General features: G+C 43.1%; 1 protein-coding gene across 1 annotated transcript in view; it reads left to right on the plus strand.

Annotated features, from left to right (window-relative positions):
* Positions 1-207: 207 nt before the first annotated feature.
* taok3a (TAO kinase 3a) overlaps positions 208-23,283 on the plus strand; it is an 85,981-nt gene continuing 62,905 nt past the window's right edge. Inside the window, exon 1 of the mRNA XM_080003547.1 lies at positions 208-352. The gene's annotated coding sequence lies outside the window, so the exon portion shown is untranslated. The remainder of the gene's footprint in view (positions 353-23,283) is intronic.

Below are 23,283 nucleotides of genomic sequence, written 5' to 3' on the forward strand. Positions count from 1 at the left end.
CATCTCACAACACTATCGTTGAACAGGTTGGACTTTATGTTTCCGTTTCGTTCCCGTCGCGTCAGTCGCTCCGACGGACGCAACTTTGTTTCCGCGCGTCGCGTGTCGCGGGAAGCTGTCAAAAGGCGCGCGAGCGGGGTTTTTGTTTTTTTTTTGTGCTCGCGCTGCCGCCGCTCGTGCTGCTCCGCGGCGCGAGGCATCCAGGAAGTGGCGGCGGGCGGACGGACGGACTGACAGCTCGGGCTCCGACTCGGCTCCTCCGCCTCGGGACTACACGGCCTCCGGGAGCCGCGGGCTTCCCCACCGACCCACACGGACCCCTCTCCCTCAGCCCCCCGCCCCCCGCGCCCCGGTAAGCGCGCGTTGCTTTTATCTTGTTTTATCCGCTCCGCGGTGACGCGACGCCGCTCGGTGTTTGTGGCCGGTTGTCGGAGCTACTGGCTCCGCGGCGTGACGCCCCCCCCCCGCCGACGGGATCACACCCGGACAGATTATTGATTATTAAAGTTAATTGACGAATTGACGAGTGAATTGGAGGTTGTCGGTTCGCTTTTCCCCGCCAACCCCCCGGCGGAGCGTGTTTCCCCCCCGTGCAGTGACCGTAGAGCGGCGGCGGCGGCGGCGGCGGCGGCGGCGGCTAGCTAAGTGCGTAGGTTTGGTTAAACTACAGAAAAGTAATGCTAACTTGGTGTGTGTGTGTGTGTGTGTGTGTGTGTGTCCGTCCGTGTCCGTCCGACGTGAGGGTTGCGCGTTGTCATTTTATATTTGAATATTATTTTTATGCCAATTCAGAGTTCACAACCAGGCTTCGTTGGCCAAGTATGCCTACACACATACAGCACATTTGAATACGTACAATACAATGTAAAAGGAAGTGTTGAGGGGAAAAAAAAGTATATCAAAGCAAAATGTACAGTAGTAGATTTTACTTATTAACACTGAGTGCAACGGGCAAGCAGCGCGTCGGAAGAGGCAGAGAGTTCGAAGGATGCTGATAAATTAACAAACATTGAAATATCGAATATAAGAATTGCACTGAGTAGTAAGCATGGAGGTCCGTCCGGCTGTAAATGAAAGTAAACGAGTATTTCCGACTCCAAACTGTCGGTCCGAAGTGTTTCCCGAGCTGTCAGGTGGATTTGCACTGAGCTCCTCAGCACACAATGGCTCTGAGCGTCTGGCGACGAAATCCAACGGCCACGACGCGACAGATGCGATCACCTTCTTACTACGGATGTCTTGTTTCGCGGCCGATATCAGTCCGCGTGTGCACGGTTCGTCAATGGCACGTCGTTTAAAACGGCGCGATCGATGGAACTCAGGCAATAATAACAAATAGATGATAAAAACCCGATGCGACCGCATTGATATGTAGTTGGTATATCTATCTATCCGGGGGCACCGCGCACCTGTGCCTCGTAATCTGCACCCGAAATGAAATGCAGGATAACGTGACGCGCTGCAAAACGGCGGATTTGCACGGCAAGCTGAGCACTAAAACCCAATCTGACCCGACATGATGTCATCGTGTGTGGAAGCGAACAGACGGAGCCGTTATTCCATTGTGCAGTTCCTTTCTTAGCGAATGTCTCGCCATTGCATTGCATTGCTGACGAGTAAGGCATTTTCTCAAATGGTTTGGTACTTATCGTGGGTCGGATTATGGATGTTGGATGTTTTTTCAAATTGCTCACAGGCTGTCTCGAGTCTGTACTGTAGTTTTCCCCCCTCTGCGATCAGTATCTAAGTGTGTCATCAATCTCACCATCCATCCAGTGACCATATAACCCAGAGAGTTACCCTGTTCACTTTGCCCATTCAGTTTGTACATAGCATTTAAAAAGTGCCATTCCATAAACGTTTTATTCAGCCTAATCAGAAAATTGATATGACAAAGAATTGGCCGTAGTGCATAAAGGAGAATACATGTAATATACAGTCTGACACTAAGTCCAGGCAGCAATGATACTAATACTACATGCATCACTTTTTAAAATTTTATTTTATTTACATTTCTGTTTGGGTTTTGTTCCCGAATGAAGCAGGGCACATGAAGCGAGGATCAAATCCGACAACATTGCAGAATGTTTGGGTTGAGGCCATTGACCGATAGAAAATTGACCATTGACTATTATTTAATTCGATCACATTTCATCCTCCAGCCTTTATTTTTGAGGCACCGCCATCTTTCTCAGGCGGCTGTGTCTGCTGTTATTGGTGCGTTCTCTTTCTTTTAAGACGAGCAAAGTAAACCTTGCTCAAAGCCGCAGCTTCATAGTACCGCATGCTTCATAGCTTACGACACACAGGCCGCTGGACGACCCGTGAAGTTGCTCGAATCCCGCGTTAAGTGTCTGTGGTGTGCATTTGCCTTTGTGTTTGCACTGAGGGTGAGGACACATCAGCTGCTCTTGACAAGCGGCTGATGTGACTGTCAGAGGAAAATCTGGGGAGGCAGGGGCACTGAGCTCACAATGAATGTGTCTGCAGACCTAACATCAGAGAGGGAGGTATAAACCCTAGCAACAGGCTTAATCACTGCATACGGAGCGCACTGTATAGGGCTTTGAATAATCTGGGCGTGAGTAAAGTTTCGGATGATGGAAGGGGGTGTGTTGGTGGAGTGGACGTGGGGGGCAGTAACTCAACAGCTGTTCCCCTTTCCTTTAAAATTCCCTCAAGGAATGTTTATATTTACGACTCTTATTCCTATGATTTCTGGAAGTAGAACTTTGATGTGCTGTTGCAAGTTACATCTCAGCCCTCCCAAAGCTGTAACTTCAGTGGATCTTACCCCTGGGCCACACCAGAAGCGTCCCATCAGCGTCGCCAAAGCAACATGCCTTGCGTTGTTTTCACGCCTCTGTTCTGTTTTTCCGGGCGCAAAGCGTTTACTTGACCCGAGATTCCCGTAGAGGTCCATTCAAAACATGAATTTAGTGAGAATATTGAATTACCAAGCCTGGTATGCATCAACCACATATATAAAATCGCTGATGTGCGATTGGATTAGAGTTAAATTAACAAACTAATACATTTTCCTCCACAACAAATGAAACCTGACTTGTGTAAAGAAAATATTATCATTCCAGCAGGAAAACAAACCTCAAACCCAGGAATAGACGTTATATTTGACTTAATACTTGGAAAGTAGTTTTATAGACTCTATTGGTCCGGTATACTGTACCTATAAGGGACATGGAAGCGGTACAGTCTTCTTTCAGCTTGGACTCACTACGTGTGGGCTCGAGTCAAACCGACTTGTCAAGCAATACATTTTTATAGTAGAGAAATCTGTTGATTTATATATAAGGTATTATTAAGCTATTCATGTTTTTTATCAAATGTACAAGAATATACCCATTGAATGTTTTTTTTCATTTAACCAAACCACAAATAACTGATAACAAAAAAATAATCAGAAAACACTTTTCTGACACTATTACAGAAACAGCTCAATAAGCACACACATAGATTGTGGAAATCTCCTGAATCCTCCTCTGGTTAATGGGACCAACCCACCGCTGTTGTCCCTGCCTTCTCCTTCGGAGTGTGTGTGTGTGTGTGTGTGTGTGTGTGTGTGTGTGTGTGTGTGTGTGTGTGTGTGTGTGTGTGTGTGTGTGTGTGTGTGTGTGTGTGTGTGTGTGTGTGTGTGTGTGTGTGTGTACGTGTGTGTGTACGTGTACGTGTGTCACGATATACGCTTAACTCACAAGATATTCCAACTATGTTAATGAACAGACTTCAAATGTGAATAAAAGTGAACATTCACTTACCCATTGAAAGTTGAGAAACATCACAATTTGTAGTTTTAAGTCTCAAATGCTGCTTTCGCTAGCATGTTGTAGACAAAATTAAGACCCGGAAGGAATTAACAAATTGTCAAATGATGAGCCGCCTTGGCATTGATGACGTGTTGCTTGTGGTCGCTTTACATTTCCAAAAAAGTCCCATATTTAATCTTTTATGAAATAGATGGGCTTTGCGATATACATATCGCATCACACTGCGTTGCACAGGTTTAATGTGCACTAGTTCCAGTGAATAAAGCTTTTACAGTCTTGGCTTGGTGAGTCGGCAACCTGTTGAAAGCGGCAGTGCCATGCATCCGTATTTCCTTCCCGTGACTGATCCACTTCACCGTCTTTCTCAATCTTCTGCGCTGAAAGCGTTTAACTTTTTCTCGTCTCCACTTCCCTTCCACGTGACTGCAGGCAGACTTTTGAAAAATGTATTAGAGAATTGTCAGTTTTAGCCGGTGCTGCAGTAAGGTGGTTTATGCCATGGTTGCGGAGCACATCAATATTAAAGCAGCGCTGTCAGGCTTAATGTTCTGCAGTGATCTGGTTGAGCATGTCTAATATAGTAACGCTGTCTCAGATGACGAGGAGAATTATGCTTCACCCTCCCCCATGCGTCTCCTCTTTAAACAGAATGGGTTCATGCGTGCTGCTTTTAATGATGATTTCAAAAGAAGGCATGATTCTGTGCTGCTGTAAGATCCTGTTTGTGTGAAACAGACCAGGAAGTCGAGAGCCCCAGTACAGATGTTTGGTAACAGGGTTATACTGTAGTAGCCAAAGTGGCAGCCCTTTATTTAATTACCCATTATTGAACATGTTCAAGGATCAACACTAGGGGTGGACCAATACCAGTATTGCATACTCTGATCCCAGGCTGAATTACAGTGTTGTATCAGAGCCATATTAAACATGTCAGAAATCATAAAAAACTGTGACTTTTGTGAGTTATGTTGAAATTAACGTCACTGTTCATAAAAGTAGTGTATTGGTCAGAATGTGCCTTAGTAATGAAAAGGTATCATCAGTATGCATCAGCCCATGTTGTACTTTTACAAAATAAACCTTTCTGTTCCTCTATTGTGCTTCCCTGGTAGATAAACCTGGGATTATCAGGGCAGGCTTTCTTTTAACAAACACAGCTATCTATGCACCTTTTTCACCAACCTTTTTTAATTTTTTAATTTTTTATTATTTTTAAAATAGTGTCTGCTGCTTGATGTTTTCTTTGTGTGGTTGGCCGGTATTTTTAAGGCCCATAGGCCATGCCTTTGTCTGACCAATTCCATCTTGATTTGTTATTGAATCTTGGGAAAACTGTGCATTCACTCACCTAATGTGGTATAATCACAAGAAAACTGGATCAAGTCACCGCCCAGCAGCTGGTAGTGGTACAGACCTGAGTCATAGCCTGGCTTTATTGCTGTCTCTCTAAACGCTGGAAGCCATGGCCCAACGGGCATACAATCAGCAGATGCCTTCACAGTGAGCGTCTGGCCATGCTATTCACTCCCTCATCCAGAGCCTCGCACGCCAGAGAATCCTCAGCATCTGACCGATCAGCTTAACCTCAAGACGCTGCATGATAAGCTTTGGGGAGCGGTCAGATACAGCTGTTGCCTCGTGCACAAACTGTACTTGTAACACTGCTTAGACTGAGACAAGTCACATAAGTAGTTTGCATACACAATGCTGCATAGTGTCATGACATTATATCAATGTCACATATTGAAGCCTATGAAAACAAACAGCTAAAAATCAAATAATTGTAAAATAATTACTTAATTTACATATATAATAAAACAATGAAATCTTGTCATATTTCTGTCCAGAAAACATCTGATTAGAATTGTAAATTTGTGGATTCCTTCATTGGTTCCCTGTGGAGCATAGAGCACATGTACAGTAGACAACCTGGGCCCCCTCTTCTGGAGGAACAACGAATATTGCTTCCTTTTATATTAAATTTATTATTTTCCAGGAGAGGGATTTGATGTGATGTCATCTTGGATTCCATCATCAATTCCCTCGGTAATCTTCATTATATCAAGGCAAACATGATAAATTTGTCAACATGTTGACGAATAACATTTGTCACATTGTGACGATAACCCTCACAAGACTTGGATGGCACAGCTGTGTGTTGTCAATGAGAAATCGTGTTTAATTTCCTCACTCTTAATTTTAGAAATGAACGGAAAACAGATTCGCTGTTAATTGCTTTGTAGTGGATACAGGCCATTTGCCTTCTTTCTTCCTCATTGTTTCTTGAAACATGCTAAACATTCGGTCATACGAGAGGCATTTTGGCAGGTCGGCCTCTCTGGGTGTGGGAGGCAACACAAGCAACATAATTACAGCCCTTCACTACAAACGTGCCTCAGATACTCTGCAAAGTTGCAGCTGTGACCATGAGTCGGCCCCTTCGCCTCCCCCAACCCCCCATTGTGTATGGCTACATCTGTCTCCAGCTCTGCACTGAGAGCCGATAGCGCATGCCGCCCCATCCATGACTGTGCCACATTGAAGCCCTGTGGAAATATGATGGACCATTAACGTCTACCAAGAGACATCACCGGGGCTCAGTTGTCTTATCTCTGCCCACCACCACTCCCCCCACGGGTCCAGGGCTCGATTTAGCTTGGCAGAATGAGGGATAGGTCTTAGGCGCAAGTATTTTTAGAGCCACATGTCCTGCCATAATAGGGACCTTTTAAAAAATTGAAGGCGTCATGTCTTAGGCCTAGAGTGCGGTTCCAGTCAGCTGATTCTCTCCAATTGCACAAGCTGCTGGGATGCTAAGGCATGCGCCGCCGAGCCCCACGCGTCAGAGCAGCTCAGGGTGCGTGATGGTGATGGACACGTTTGCTGATGTTAGTAGGGAGTGAGGTAATACACTGCGCCACTGTGGGCTATTTCTGGGTGCTTCCTGTGCATCCCCAAAGCCCTTTTGTTCCTCGCCTGGATTCTTCTAGATGCCTTTTAGAGTATCCCTCTGAACTTAATTTTATTGTTGTCATAAGTACCCTCGCAATGCATATTCACCAGTGGACATGGGTGGAGATGCGCATGCATGTCAGTGCACCCACAAATGTGATATGTATCTTGGCATTATGTCATTACTATTCCCATTACAAGTTGCGTTTTCTTGGCATTACAAATAGACACATTGCTTTTCATGAGTGATGTCACCTTACTTTCCAGAGAGATTGGTAAAGGTCTATCTATCTGGTCTAGTTACTTGGGGACCTTACGTAAACACTTTTTTACCCGTTGGAGTCCCAGGGTGTGTGCCAAATCGACCTCATGCCCCAGTCGTAAGAGAAATCTAGGCCTCTGCCCAAGCTCTGTAGAGCCCTAATGCGGTCACTGGACAGCCTCCATTGGGTCAAGTGGAGATTTGCTTCTGATGAATCTGGGGGAGGTTTGTGTTCATTCACACCAGCCAGCAGAGAATCAAGCTGAATGTAATTATTATTTGTTTATTTACTTTTGCTTTAAATCATTTTGGGATCCTTCTGAATTTGCAGAAAACAGGCCCCATTCATTCACAATGCAAGTCACATGCACATGGGGTTGCACATCTTATGTTACAGTAACTGATGTGATGAGCTTCATTGTAAAAGTCTTCCCACAGTCACCTCAATTATATCTCTGATTTCTGTGTCATCGTATGTTTCATCACACCGGCCGGGATAGTGTTCCATATTCCCAGTTTATTTCAACACTGCAGTTTCTCACAAGGAAAGAGCAGGAAACAAGAGCTAACTTGAGCACCTCTGTCATCCTTTTCTTGCTTCAGAGTCCATATTAGGGGTGTGAGGGTTGAATCTTGGGGGCCCTTGTGAGCCCAGAAAGCCTGAGGTTGAACTGAGCAATTGTCTAATTAAACTGTGACTCGCAGAAAACTGTGCCAGCTTCCACCCTCCTTCCTTCACTTATTCCTCCATTTTTGCTTTATCTCAAACAGACATACACACACAAATTCAACTCACACACAAACACAAATTAACCAGATGTGCAGAGCTATAACGCCAAGGGGGTCCCGAACCAAAGTATAATTGCATGGATGAATATCTTGGGGAAGGCTAAAACAATTCAAACGAAATAAACTGATGCTTTCGCACACCTTGTCTGGCTTCTCATTGAGGGCAGCCTACATGAATACTGTCCAGTGTTTGTTTCCTGATCACTCAATTCATGAGGAAAGAGCAGAAAGCAGCCTGCCATTTCAGTCAGGTTTCAAGGTTGAAATACTATTACCGCAGGGTAGCCCTTTATGGTGAAGATGTATAGTAATTCATTCAGAATGTATAGTCATTTGTTGTTTTGTGTACATGGTAGTGGCAGTTGTAGGCCAAAATGATGAATTGAGAATGTGTATTGTGTAACAAAAGAAGCCAGATCTAAATACAATATTGACCTCCTACCCCATCTCCCTAAGATGGGCGAGCCCAGCTCTGGATTATGCCAAGATAACATGATTGAGGCGCATCATGGACAGCCAGTGGGACTCCCGGATATCCATCTGTTTTAAGGGCTTGTCTCTGAAATGTTCTTCAACTCAACTCACACACACACACTAACGCATTTTTTCTGCCTCTTTATTTATTGGGCTCTACCCTAAATCAAGTGTTAGCATTATAGATTTATGACCCTGTATTTATTTTTCCCAGCTAGAAATATTTGCAGTACAAAGGAGATTTTGCCTGATAAATTATTGATTGAAAGCACACAGGAATACAGGGATTTGAGGGGCAGGGGCATTGGTGGTGCAACAACACAGAGATCAGACATCACACAGCTCTGTCCAAGCAGAGCACGGCGCAAACCTGTTCACTTGGAGGTGGGAGTTAACACTCCACCAAAACACAGTACAGACCATTTAAGGTTCCACTGAACTAATGGAACCCACCAACTGTAAGCATGGACCAGATTGAGAACTGTGGCTCCCAAACGAAGAAAGCCCAGCCAGTTACTCAAGAAAGGGCCCAGCTAAATGTATGAGGTGGGCAGAGGAGGCCTGGACATCCAGCTGTTAGAATGAAACTGTCACGGTCAGCCAAACACTTCCAGGTCACATGATTTGGCCATGTGGTACATCAGTATGTCCTTGAAAAGGAAACTAAATCACTACCTGGTCATGCTGGTTAAAATGAGAGGGATTAACCTGAGCTCAGTGACTGTGTGAGTCAAAAGGCAACATTTTCTGATCCTATGTAGACTAGTCGACCAATTGAACGGTCGGCCCGATTAATTGGGCCAATATTTGAGCATTTTGAGATAATGGGCATCGGCCGATGCCTGCGCTCAGGAGGCCGATAAACAAAAGATGTCTGGAGACTAGTGTTGTCAAAAACATCTATTTGTCCATACATATCGATTAGGAATATTTCAAACAGTTGGATATACACTATGTGCACTATGGATATACCTGTAGCAGCTGCTTCCTGGCTCTCTCTTCTCTCCAACAGCGAGTTGACACACACCCCGCTGCAGCGCCCACATTGCTGCGCCTCCTCACTCGCTGTCTTCACTTTCTCCTTCGCTCTGGTTTGTTATGGTGTTACTCGTTAAAGATGACAAGTGCAGAGCCTCTGCGACGGATTTTGAAGGAAAACTGCAGGAGTGCTGTTCGAAATACTTTGCATTTGAGGCAAAATGGAAACTCAGAATTTACAGGTTTTTTTTTAACGTCTCCTCCAGTTAGTTCTGCGCCATACGTGCCTTCCTGTGGCAGTTTCCCTGTGATTTTACGTTGGATCTATTTATTTTTTTGTGTTTTTTTCTAACTTGTATGAAACTTAATTTTTAAACACAGCTGAGTTAAGGGACGGTCCCGTTCCATCCCGTACAAATAAAAACCCTGTGTCCCGTGACGCGTCACACCCTCTTTCCGTTGCTTTCCGTTGCTATGGGACTTAATTTAGTAAAAAATGTTTTATATGTAAATAATTTACTTGTGAATAAGAAATCCTGCACTTCTGTAACAGGAAGACTCTATTTACTGACCAGACTTTAATCTGACCTGTTTTTTATTACTCATAATTAATTTTCATTCATATGTTTTGTTTACAAAGTTTCGTTTTTTGATAACGGGTGGACATTTATTTAGTTGATTCATTTTTTAGATTTAAAATAAATGCACTGCAGAGACAATGCAGAATATTTGTATCTTATCAGATGCAAAAAAAAAGTGATATAATGATATTGGCATTATATATCGGCCATGGGTCAACCCGCTCTATTAATATCGGCATCGGCCATTGGAAAAACCCATATCGGTCGACCACTAATGTAGACACATAAAACTCCCTCAAAGATTTTAGATCCAAATGGCTGTTAAATACAACTACAAATAGAGGGATGCACAGATATTGGTACTGGTATCAGGCCTGATACTGTGCAGATGTACTTGTATGTGTAAATTTGCCAAGATACCTAAACCTGATACCAACATAATGTGACTTAGTTTTGCTCTGGTTTCATGTTATATCTGGTTTTATTTAAACAGCAGCAACAGCAAGTTCAGTGCAAAAAAAACCAAAAACCAAAAAAAAACATTGCATATAGTGATAAAAATGTAAATTCATCACAAAAATCAATAACTCAAACACTGAAAGACCGAAAACGATCATATTGAGTTATTGCCCTGCAGGAGGTTACAATAGCTCCAGTCTGGTGGAGGACTGGTTATTGAAATCAATATGTTGGTGGTATAGAGTAGTGTTTTTTAAATGTATTTTTTTGTATTGTACCCCTGCTAAGATCTTTTCTCAGCTGAGTACTCCCTTCAATGGCATTGAGTGTAAATTAAAAAAATAAAAATAGAAATTATATTATGTATGTGCGTCGTATTTCCTTTTTTTTTTTTTTTTTTTTTTTTCCAAACATAACGACCAATATTTTTTCACACATTCTTTCTTAAATTTTAGGAGTACCCCAGGCAGTACCCCAAAGTCAAAAGATTATGTAGAGTTTGATGCCAAATTTCAACTAAGTAGTTAATCTGTTCAGCTTCAGTCAAAAATAAAAACAATGTTTTTTACAGTAAGGGTAAATATTTTGTGCAATTAATTTTCTTTTCTTTCTGTTTTATTTACTGTAGCCCTTGCTCGCAATAGATTTCCCCGCATTTTTCCGATTGATTTGGACATGTTTTAGTCAGTGATCTGACTTGATGCGCTGGTTTGTAAAACCACGCTTGAAAATGCACAGAATAGACAGTGCAGAGAATTGAAAATGTATTTATGGTATTTGTTTTTCTTCGGTCACACAGATGCCGTGATGTATTGTCAAGGATTTTCTTGCAAAACGAAATGTCACGTGGGAAATGTATCGTGAACGCCTCGATATTGATCATTTTGAGATAATACCCAACCCGAGTGAGCAGTGAGTCATGAACGGCTGGCCAGGGCCGTTACAAATTTGGACTAGCACGAAGACGGAAGAACAGATAATGCACACACAAAAACACATTAATACCCTCGAGAAAACATACGAGGGAGCAATTTAGGTAGAAATTATGTGTTATTGCAGCAGCTGAATAGACCTAAAGGACTGCTAACTTTATACAGCAGGGAGGGGATGAAGACCGGCTTAATCCAGCAAATGTCTGTCTGTGGCCATGCTGTTTTTTTTTTTATAAACCTAATTCAGAATTGATAGTGATTTAACAAGATGCATCTATTCTTCATAGCCTTGAGGTCTTTTAAAGACCCAGTGCTTGAGATGTAGTTTGCATATTGGTGCGCTTTAAATCTTCTTATGCAATGGACCTGACTTGTCAACAGCTGTCCCCTTCTCTTTTTTTTGTATTCCTTCAACTCCTCTTCTTTCATACATCTAAATACATTGTCGTGCACCATTGGGACATTATGAATCATAACAAAATGCTCAGAAAAGCATTGTGGCGCTGCTTGAAAATAATTTGTGTGGGGTAAAATCTTTAGTATCGCAAGGCGTATTTTTAATACCGATTTCTTCCTCTTCTGTTGCGTCTGTCTGTCGATGAGGCTTCATTGAAGCGGCACATTTATGACAGAGGGGATGGGGTGGGGCGGGGGTCGTGAGGCTGAGTTCTGAGCGCAAATTAATTCCCAAATTAATTGCGGGCAGACTTTACAGGGGATAAAAAGCTAAAATCCTAAGGCCTAAAACCCACGGGTGTTCTCCCACTCCCTGTAAACTCCAGTGATGATGTACATAATTTATACCGTCAGTGTGTATTTGAAGGAGAGGCAAAGCACAGGGGAAATGACTCATTGGCCTAGATGCATGTTTCCTTTTTGGGGTTTCCTCTGCTTGAGTTCATCTCTCTCTCTCTCTCTCTCTCTCTCTCTCTCTCTGTGTTGCTCTCTCATTCTGGTTGAATATTATGGGTTTTTTTTGTTTAAGGAAATGTTATTAAAAGGACGTAGGTTAGCGTTTACAGAAGTGCTTTGCAATTGCACCTCACAAGTCGCGTTACTCTCCCTACTTCATGAACTTTCCACCTGCCCAGCCATCCAGACACTTCCTGTCCTCAACAGGTTCTCGCTTGGTCAATAAAATGACAGAAAGTAAGGGATGGTTTTTTTTATTTATTTATTTATTTTTTTTCTTCTCAGACTTAGCGGATGCTGCTGACAACACTTGATTTTCACAAGTGAACCATCCTCCCCCTCCCCCGCCTCATGTTCCTTTTTAAGAAACCGTCCCCAAACATTTTTTATCTGGTAGTTCACAAAGCTGATAGCTTTAGGAGTCCTCGCTGTAAATTTGTATCCACCTTTCTCTAGAAACACGGCCTTGGAAAGGAAGAGCGAGGGCGTCTTAACACGTATCATGTGCATATCTTCCCTAGAAATCTTAAGTCAGGACGTCCACACAAGGCAGATGTTGATTAAAGCCCTGTACTTAACATACAAGATATTTTGTTTGGAGCGCATACCGCTTTGACCTGAATTTTGATGACCCCAGACTGGGCAGGTCTTGAAAACGGAGCCTTAGAAGCGATTAAGACACTGGTTGGCGTTATGGTTCTGTCTTCTCGCAGGCCAACCTGTTGGCGTGTCACTGAGTGAGAGGAAACCCCCTGTCTCCCAGCCCCCACCTCCATGGAGAGGGAAAGCAGGAGTCGTGCCACAGCGGCCGTGGCAGAGTGACTCAGTCATTCACGGCACCAGAGTCCATGTCATACCTCTATCCCTGCCTATCCCATAATTTGTCTCTTTTTCAATATTTGATGGTCTCAAACCCTGCAAACGGCACTTTTGCAGGGTGCCGTTTGCAGGGTTTGCACCACCCTCTTTTGCTGCGCTCACCATGGAGCATGCAAGCAGGGCTTCTATTAATCTGTCTGCTGCTCTTGATTGGAAAATCCTGTTGGGTTTTAGAGTAGCATTTCATTGTACTCGAGCCTATACTCGCCCTCACCCCTCCATCATCCTTATCGCCGCGCACACACACACCCACACACACACACCCTTCCAGCTGGAAGTAAATCAGCCCGTGTGTTCTGACAAACGCAAGTTCTTATGTTTGTGTGCGCTCACTCCTGAATATCCACCCTGACTGTAGTGCTTCGTCTTTTCTGCTAGGGCTGGGCCATATCTTGTTGTAAATTTATATTGTGATATGAGACTCGATATTGTCTGGGACTTTGGTTACCGTATTATTGCAGTATAGTTATACATAATCTAATAATCTTTTTTTTTTTTTTTTTTTTTTCCCCCCGAACTTCATTATTCTAGCTTCTCTCATCAATGCCTCTACCAGCTTGGTTATTAGGGCTGTGTGTACTCTGAAAACTTGAGTGTTGTTCATACGTTTATACGTTTATACGTACAATTTATGCAACTTTTTTCCACTTTGATTAAATGCTACCATAGTCACAAAATAAAGTGAAGTCTTTAATTTTAATGTGTTCAACGGAATTGTTAGTTGAAATATTTTTGCAATCCGCATGAGATGTATACCCGAAAAGATTAAAGTAGCTCTTGTTGTGTGTGAAACGTCAGTATATTAATATTGAATCAAATCATGACCCTTTCTATCAAAATCGGATTGTAAGATCCCGCTCTTTACCAAGCCCTATTGGTCATTATATCCACATTACTAATGATTTTCCCAAATATTTCTTGTGTGTTAACATCTTATGAAAGCAGCAATAGTCATTGTAACAATATTGGCAAATTATCGATATCAAGTTACAAAATTTGTTTATATTTGGTTTTGTCAATATCACCTAGCCCTGCTACCCATATTGAGGGCATGTTTGAGAGATGTACAACTGACATTCTCATGTGCACATAAGCCTGTGTTCTCTTGTGAGCTTGTCACTCATGTATATTCCATGGCCTTGCAGCAGCGGCAGCAGGGTGAGGCGCTATTTGGGGTGGACGTTTCACCGCAGGCACTTGTTACTCTGTTGTCAGGGACTAGAAGTAGCCCGACACGAGAGTCCACACACACACACACACACACACACACACACACACACACACATACACACACACATACACACACACACACATGCACGTGCACACACCCGTGTACTCACACATTGTGCACGAGTCTTGGCAGAAACACAACAGTTCATGTTGAACCGCCAGCCACGACACAGTGGGTGTAAATCATAGTTAATCCATACTGGCTGTCACGTGGCCTTCATCTTGTACACCACCACACTCCTCACTTTTACTGCCGCATGCTGTAATACCCCATTTACATAGTGTGTGTGTACAAAACAATTTTATACATGCCTGTAAATACAATTGGCACCTTTTTGATGTCAAATGGGTTCATTTCACACATTTTTTTGGTTCTTGTGAGCTGTTTGTTGAAGCCATCGTGTGTTTGGGTGCTGACTGTCAACGATATCATATTATTTTCGCGGGCTTTAATGCATGATCAGAATGACAGATGTCTCTCGCTCTCGCTCTCTCGCTCTCGCTCTCGCTCTCTCGCTCTCGCTCTGGCTCTCTCTCTCGCTCTGGCTCTCTCTCGCTCTCTCTCAAATACTGTGATGTTGGTGCCACTGTACATTATTTGATGACTGCAATGTGGTTCCTTATCGGTATCATATCAGCATAATTACGATTTTGACGAGCAGGCCCATGTCTTCCATGATCTTGTGGAGATGCTGGGTCCTTTCATACCCTCTCCGTACACAAATCCTGACATTTGCTGGACAAGGTAGTCTGATTTACAAGGAGGTGCTGCAAGGGAAGGAGAAGCATTTGGTTTGTTTAGACCATGAAGGACTTTTTAAAACCCTCTTCACTGTCTCTCACAGCACAGGTTTGATTTATTTGCAGTGTAAAGTGAGTGTTAAGAGACTGGTACGATCCGCTGAGCTGGCCTCTGTTGTACCCATTGACCCTCAGGTCAGTGAAACAGATTGCACCATGCTAACCCCTTTAATTACGGCCGTGTTCAGTGAAACCCCACAATAACCTCTTATGTCGGCCTGTTACTGTAAGTGAATGAGAATGCAACCTGACTGCCACTGAGAAAGCCACATGTTAAGGCAGACAAAGCTGGCCAATGAGTGCCTGTAGAAAAACCGACTCAGACCCTTTCCTGAAAGCGTTTGACAGCAGTCGGGACATTCGGGGACGAATCGTAGCAAAGAACGAGGGATGCATAGGTACCACACGTTTAATGCCAAGTGGAGTTATATATTTATATATATATAATATGGAATCCTTGACAGCCATGAGAATAGCTTTAAGGAACAGTGCGCTGTTAGAGCAGTGGGTATTTATGGTGCCTCAGAGACCTGGGTTCCAATTTCGGGTCCTGTCTGCAGTTAATTTGCATTTTCTTCCCATGTTTTTGGGACCAGTTTCCCACCCAGGCCGTCTCTCTCCCTCACGCCTGTAGTCAGCTCGGAGAGACTCCAGCACCCCCCCCCCCCCACCCCCCAGAGCTGATATGGCTCCTATTAGGAGCGTTCTATTTTATCCTTTGATCAACCAATATCTGATAACACAAGTATCTCTGTCCAGTTTAGTTCCAGAAAGAGTTTGTGGTGCACCTCAGCAGTTTCCGACTTCTTGCTACTGAGAAAGTTTGTGTCCGTAAATGCACACTTGGCTGTGTACTTTCAATGTCTAGTTTTTATTAGCTCTGCTCTCTGGACAAGTGAATTTGAACCTCCTCAAAAGGAGTTTTAATGTTAGCCTAGTTGTTTGGTGCAATATGATAAGTATTGGTTTGGCTACTTTGCATCTGAGGGTAGTCCCTGTGGTCTTTTGTAGGGAGCGGTTTGTTTTAAAACAAATAAACAAAGTACGGGTTGTGAGCCCTCTCCTACCCATGTGACAGGCCATCATGATGGGATATAAACTGCCATCTGCAGTGAAAAGTTAATCGTTTGGTTTTATATTTGGGAAGTGTGCCTATTTTGAATTCCAATGAAATTGCTCTCTCTGTTGGCGTCTCCTTGGTGCGTGTGTGCGTGCGTGTGTGCGTGTGTGCGTGCGTGCGTGCGTGCGTGTGTGCGTGCGTGCGCGCGTCTGTTCTATGTCTTTTTTTGTGCATCGAAAAACCTGTGGATATTATTGTTCTATGTTTTTAGGCAAAAACCTCTTTACCTGTGTGATATACCAAATGCTGAGAAGCGGTCCATTTGTTGTGTGTGCCTCCTTTAGTTTTGAGGTGCATTTTTTATTTTTAATGTGTGGAAGTGTGTTTGTGTATGGAATGACTCATGCCGGGTTATTGTGAGGGTGTGTGTTTGTGTTGCTGGTGGAGTACGGCAGATGTCGGATACACAAACTCACACTATTAATGAGACATAAAGCATAACTTTCTGGATCCCTTTTGCGTGCGTTGGCCCTGCCTGCATGTGGGGGAGCGAAGCCGAGAGGATGAAAGATTTAGTAGCAGCCTTGATTTGCTGATGCATGGGTGAGATGCACAGTGGACGCCATTTATTTTCTCCTTCACATGCATTTGGCCTCAAGCCAAGCACCCAAAGCATTAAAGGTAAAACACAAAAACATACGATACATACAATAACACACACACACACACACACGCGTCCCTCTCTCGTAGGGTGTATTCCCTCTTAGTTATGAAGTATAAAGTGAGAATCTGGGTTATCACCAGCCCTGGGGTGAATGTGGTGATTTATTTATTTATTATGCACCCCCGTCCCAATTCTCCTGGGGAAGATGACTTAGTCATTGTTGCTGAAGCAAACACTAGTGGCCACACACACACACACACACACACACACACACACACACACACACACACACACACACACACACACACACACACACAAACACATCTCACTCCAAATCACCCCAGATTGATTAAATGGCTTTTTGACCGTCATTTACATAAAAATCCCACGTATGTGTGAGTGTATCTAGTGAGTCAGCTCATGGTGCCTGATGGAGTCGTGCTTTCAAAGTAATGAGCTACTACACCAACCCCCCCCACCCCCCTGTTTCGGACAGCACGGTTGATTGGGAGACGGCAACGCCACCTGTTGCAATATGTGTCTAAGGATTTATTCTGCTTCGAACCCAAGGCGTCCTCTTGCCTGGTGGCAGATGAGACGGTCTTGGCCCGAGGGTCTTTAGTAAACGTTACTTGGTGTTTTAAAAAACAAAAACAAAAAAAAAACAAAAAAACACAACAAACAGTCACTGTTTGTGGATTATTCAAATCCATGCAATCCAAGCATGACCTACATGCCCGTGTTTCTAAAATACACACAGTCAGGTAGACATTTGGAACTTTTCTAATTGCTGGCATACATTTGCAAATCGAGTCACATGTATGAGTTGGTGGCTGGATGACCGACTGTTTCCTAGGCTTCGAGCGTCGTACTAGATCAGCATTCACCCCTCTATCCTCGTTGTCCTATTCCTCTCCTCACTTCGCTCTCCTCCCCTGTCCTGTTGTCTTCTCTCTCTTCTCCTCTGACATCATATCCTGTGTGAGTTTCTTTTCCTTGGGGTTTCACACCTATCCCATGTCATGACTTGAAATGTATTATTGTTTATTATCTTTTGTCGTCGATTGTATTGTCAAGTGATGAAGTAGTTGAGTGGCAGTTGAGTTAGAGTTATGGCTTGGTTGATGTGGTCTGAAATAAAACGTCCCATGAACATGTAGTTTGATGTGATGAACCTCAGTTGATACCTCAAGAAGTTTACCAATAAGTAAGCGATTTTCATGATAATGTGTAAAAGTCCCTGTTATTGTTGTCACCATTTGCCCAGTTGGAGTCATTTTTTCCATTGAAATACTCAAATGTGTCACACACTGTGCACTCATCTCTCTGTCTGTCTGTGTGTGTGTGTGTGTGTCTCTCTCTCTCTCCCTCTCTCTCTGATTCAAACAGTAATGCTTCCCTGTGAAAGTAGAACAGAGACACTGTTGTGAGTGTGTTAACGGGTCACGGCCCATTGAATTAGCTGTTTATAGCTCTTTCCCACAGGTGCTTGATCAGGTGTAATGGCCATCTAAACCTTTTTTCCATCTCTGTCCATCCTTCCATGGATCCGAAAGTCAAAAACTCAAACAAAATAAGATTTGTCAGCCCTGTGTATACTGAACCGTTTAGATTGTGTGTGTGTGTGTGTGTGTGTGTGTGTGTGTGTGTGTGTGTGTGTGTGTGTGTGTGTGTGTGTGTGTGTGTGTGTGTGTGTGTGTGTGTGTGTGTGTGTGTGTGTGCATGTCCTCTGTGGTCACTTCCAGGCAACACAGAATGTAAAAAAAGGCTTGTTTTTAATTTGTTAAAGTTTTGACAGAGCTGCATATAACGCTAATGGTTAAAGGAAAATTATTTTTTCCGTTTCAGTTTCCACAAGCACATGCCCTTTCACACATGTAGCAAAAAAACGGATATTGTACCTGTCAGACGCGTTTACACTACCTGGAAATAATCGGTTTGGTTGAGACGAGGGGCGGAGCCTGGGTAGAGTGCAGGAGGCAGGATGTGACGCAACGACGCTGAAGTGTTTTACAGTACACCCAAGATGGCAGATGAACCTACAGACTTATCAGTAGTTGGGCTTTTTTTGCGTTGATACTCCATGTATTTTAACGTATCCTCAATATAAACAAAAGAGTCAAAAAGAATAATAGAGAAAGCAGAAAGGAGTATGAAGCAGCTATGCGCCATGCATGAAGAAGTGCATGTGTGATTGTTCTTTCTGTTCGTGTTTTGCATGCAAGTCAAGAATTTGAAAGTATTAGGGAAAAAAAAAAAAAAAAAAAAAATATATATATATATATATATATATATATATATATATATATATATATATATATATATATATATATATATGCTGACTAAAGAACTCCTGTACTGTGACAGTCTATCTTGTTTGTTGCTGCTGTCTGACTAGCTCTGTTCCAGACAAGTGTGTGTGTGTGTGTGTGTGTGTGTGTGTGTGTGTGTGTGTGTGTGTGTGTGTGTGTGTGTGTGTGTGTGTGTGTGTGTGTGTGTGTGTGTGTGTGTGTCATTCTATGCATGGCCTGTTGATCCTTACCACTCATTCCTCACCAGTGATGCCTCCCCTCCCCTCCTCCTGACCCTCGTGATTTTGATCCTGCTCTGATGTGCAAAATTGTCTGAGGGTCTATTGAATAATTTAACAACTCTCTGACAGTGCTCTGTGACACTGCACTTAATTTGTTTGTTTGTCTGATACATGGTGTGTGTGTGGTTGGTAAATATAAAACAATTCCCATAACACACTGGCAAATGGAGTGATCCTGTGTCACTGCTGGCCTGCTATTGATCAGTGATGGTGGATGAAGGCTCAGATAAAAGGGCACTAGCACTGATGCTTGCCAAGAAAAGAAGAATGGATGTAATAGAGAAAGATCCAGGCTCCACTACAGAGGACACAGAACCAGTTCAACCCTCCCGGACGTTTGGGTTCAGTCTAAAAATACACATGCAGGCACGCAAGCTTAAATCTTCAGTTCTACCAACGCTCTTGCTTATTTGACTGACTCAATTTAAAAGTGCGTTGCTAAAGAGGTAACTCTTTGCTAAATGGCCTTGAAGTCTGGACGCGCTACGTGAGGTTAGTGCCACACGCCAACCGAGTGGCATTTTCAGGGCCCTTCGACACAGAGACACAGGCGATGGAATTGATAAGTACCAGTTTTATTGTAGAGCGTGGGCAAGGTGGAATAAGCCCGGAGCAGAAAGAAAACATGTCATGACAAGGGCTCCTTTGTGTGTGTGACCTGTTGCTCTGTGATAACTCTAATGAGCAACAGGCGTACAGCCACCCTGATCCCGGGCCCAATTTCCTAGACCCAAGAGAGGTGTGGCTGCTTAAACCACCCCCACGCCACAATTGACATAGTGGATGAAATTTGGAAGTGGACCAGTGGGAAGGCCCTGGGCGGATTACATAAAGATGGAAATTAAATCTGTCAAAAATCATGTGATTTGTATGGGGGACAGTTGTGCAACCCTGAAACTTTTAAAGATAGATGTACATCTTTTGACTGACTGTCTATAAATTGAAAGAGCTGTAGTTGACAGGAGCAAGGTGGGCGCGTTTCCTCCTTCCTGAGACCGTTGATTTCAGTCGTCCCCACAACACCGCAGAACACCCCCCCCCGCCCCCCCACTGCCCAAATTTAGACTGCCTCCATTTCCTGCCAAGATGGGGGAGGGGTGGCTGTGACTGTCTGTATCTTAAAAGAATATAACTTAAAACTCATTCCAAGCCATTGGGAATTACAGTCAATATTGTGGCAACTTGATTATATAACACCAGCATTGTGTGTCACTTGGTTATTCTATGCAGCTAGGTGTGTGTGTGTGTGTGTGTGTGTGTGTGTGTGTGTGTGTGTGTGTGTGTGTGTGTGTGTGTGTGTGTGTGTGTGTGTGTGTGTGTGTGTGTGTGTGTGTGTGTGTGTGTGTGTGTGCAAACCTGAGCTATTAGTTGTTTTGTTATTTATAAGTCAAAGAAGTGACTGTTTGATTTTCTGGTTTAACCCAAATGGCCGGCCCTCTAGTTGGTAAATCTGCTATGAGATCCTTGCCAGTTTTGCACTTCTAATTTAGAGATTGCATCTCACACATTTCCTCTCAACGGTCTTTTTCAGATCTCACATCCTCTCTCGGGGTCATTCTGTACTCAAAAGTGCTCAATGCCTACAGAAGGCCAACAGATAAATAAAATGACTGAGTTGAGTTGCACTTTAACATCCTCCATCTGAAGTCTCCTGTGTCCACTCTGAGAGTTTGAGTTGTATAAATTGAAAGGCAACATGGGAAATCACAATAAGTTGCAGATTTAGAGAGGGACCCGGTTGGTGGATAGGGCACTAATTTATCCTGTGTTTTTCTCTCAATCCATAGACACCCACATTGATGTTGGCTTTATGCCTAAAGCTAATCTGGGTAGGTAACACTCTTTAGGTGTGTGTGTGTGTGTGTGTGTGTGTGTGTGTGTGTGTGTGTGTGTGTGTGTGCTTGTGCGTGTGTGTATGCAAGAGCGTATGTGTGAATTTGTGGCGTGCCTCGATGGTGTCACTAAGCTCTTGAGAAGCAAGCCACCGGAGTCTCCAAATCCTGCTTTAGCGTGTGTGTTTATGTGTGTGTTTGTGTGTGTGTGTCTATACATTCTGACTTTGCTCCGTGAAAATGAGTCACCGCTATAAAACTTCCCACCGTACTGCTTTGGCAGGATAATCGAAACATAGTGTTTAGTCTCTTTCTATCTCTCTGGATTAGTTTATTTTCATCCAGTGACAGTGGAGCTTATTGTTAAATACCGCTGAGATGCTCTGCCGTGAGGCTATTTACCAAAAAAAAAAAAAAAAGGGGCATTCCCCATTGGAATATAAAAAAAACAACAAACATGTGAAAATAACACGGCTACGTCCTGTATGACTCAGCTTCTGTCCACCTGGTATGAGTCCAACGTTACCAAACAGCATTTATCTTCGCCTCTCTTATTTGCTATCAGTATTCACATTGAGATGTAAATACTTGCTCACATTTCAGCATAGGACACGTTCATGGTTGTTATGATGACGCACATGTTTTCTGCAGAAACACTTGTAGTATCACACAGATTGTCATATGCGTAAACAGTTTTTAAAATGGTTAGGGGACGCCTTGAATCACCTTGACGCAGCTGCTCCGAAATCCATTTCTTTTTTTATTTATTCAATGTTTTATTTTTATGCAACGCAGTGACCATTGACCTAGAAGCTGCCTTACAAATATAAAGTGGCACGCCAACAGAAAACCGTTGGTATACAAATCCATGCGTGGTACAGTGTGGTCCAACGACCCTGTTAAGGCCTTTTCACGCCAAGTCTGACACAGATTTCCGGCACAATTAAAAAAAAATAAAATAAAAAAAAAAAAAATATATATATATATATATATATATATAGAGAGAGAAAGAATCCGTTGTTACACACAGGAACCTTTCACACCAAGTCAGCACCGACGTCAGCATAACAATGAGTTGATCGAAGATTACAGAGTCGACAAGCAGCAGGAGCAGCAACAAAGAAGTTGTTGTATTGAATCTCATTTTTCATTGGAGTGAAAAGACAGAGGGGTGGGGGGGGGTTGAAGATCAATACGGGGAGTATAGCGATCGGTTCAAAATCAATTTTAGGATGTCTGCTGTGGAGTTCCTGGGGCTGCTGCAATTGATTGCTCTTCATGTTAAAAAAGCAACGGTTAGACACCAAAACAATAAGCCTGTTGGAGGCATGGTTGTTTACGTGACCAAAAATAAGGACTGTCTTGACGTTGTGGTTGATAATAATAAAAATAATAGTAGAAGTAGTAGTAGAAGTAGTAATTAATTAGTAAATATAACTGCAGGCAGAAATACATGGGTCCATGATAGTCGTGTTTGTTATGAATTAAAGTTTTCAGAGTTTCCATGAAACGCAGCATCACTTCTTACCCGCACAAGTTACAAATTTCTGAGTTTCCATGGAACGCAGGCTTGACGTTCTGCCCACTGCTTCTTCATTGTCTTAGACATTTGGCTTCTCTTTGGCATCTGGTTGTCGTGTTCCAGACCCTTTTAGCCTGAAAAATGCCAAGGGGAATAATAATAATAATAATAATAATAATAATAATAATAAAAAAAATCCTAACAATAACAATAGGGTTTCAGCCCTGCGAGCTGGACCCCTAATAATAAATATAGCTGCAGGCAGCAATATGCGGGGTCCAGGGTAGTCGGCCCTTTGTTAAAGTTCAATAGACGAGTGTGCTTTGTCTCTCTGTTCCGGTGTGTTTTGTGGCTGCCGAATTTCATTGGTTCCGGCCTGGTTACAGTGTAATTCTATGATGGACGGTGTTTGTTGCTGTGGGTGTGTTTCCTACGCTGCAACTAAGGGCGGTTATCATTCTGAAGTAGGGCTGCATGATTATGGCTGAAATGATAATCAGGATTGTTTTAGTCAATATTGTGATCACGATTATTTATCACGATTATTAATCCATTTTGGGGAACAGAATTATTTTATG

Source organism: Zeus faber, assembly GCF_960531495.2.
Source record: "Zeus faber genome assembly, chromosome: 7".
In the NCBI taxonomy this organism is placed as follows: domain Eukaryota; kingdom Metazoa; phylum Chordata; class Actinopteri; order Zeiformes; family Zeidae; genus Zeus; species Zeus faber.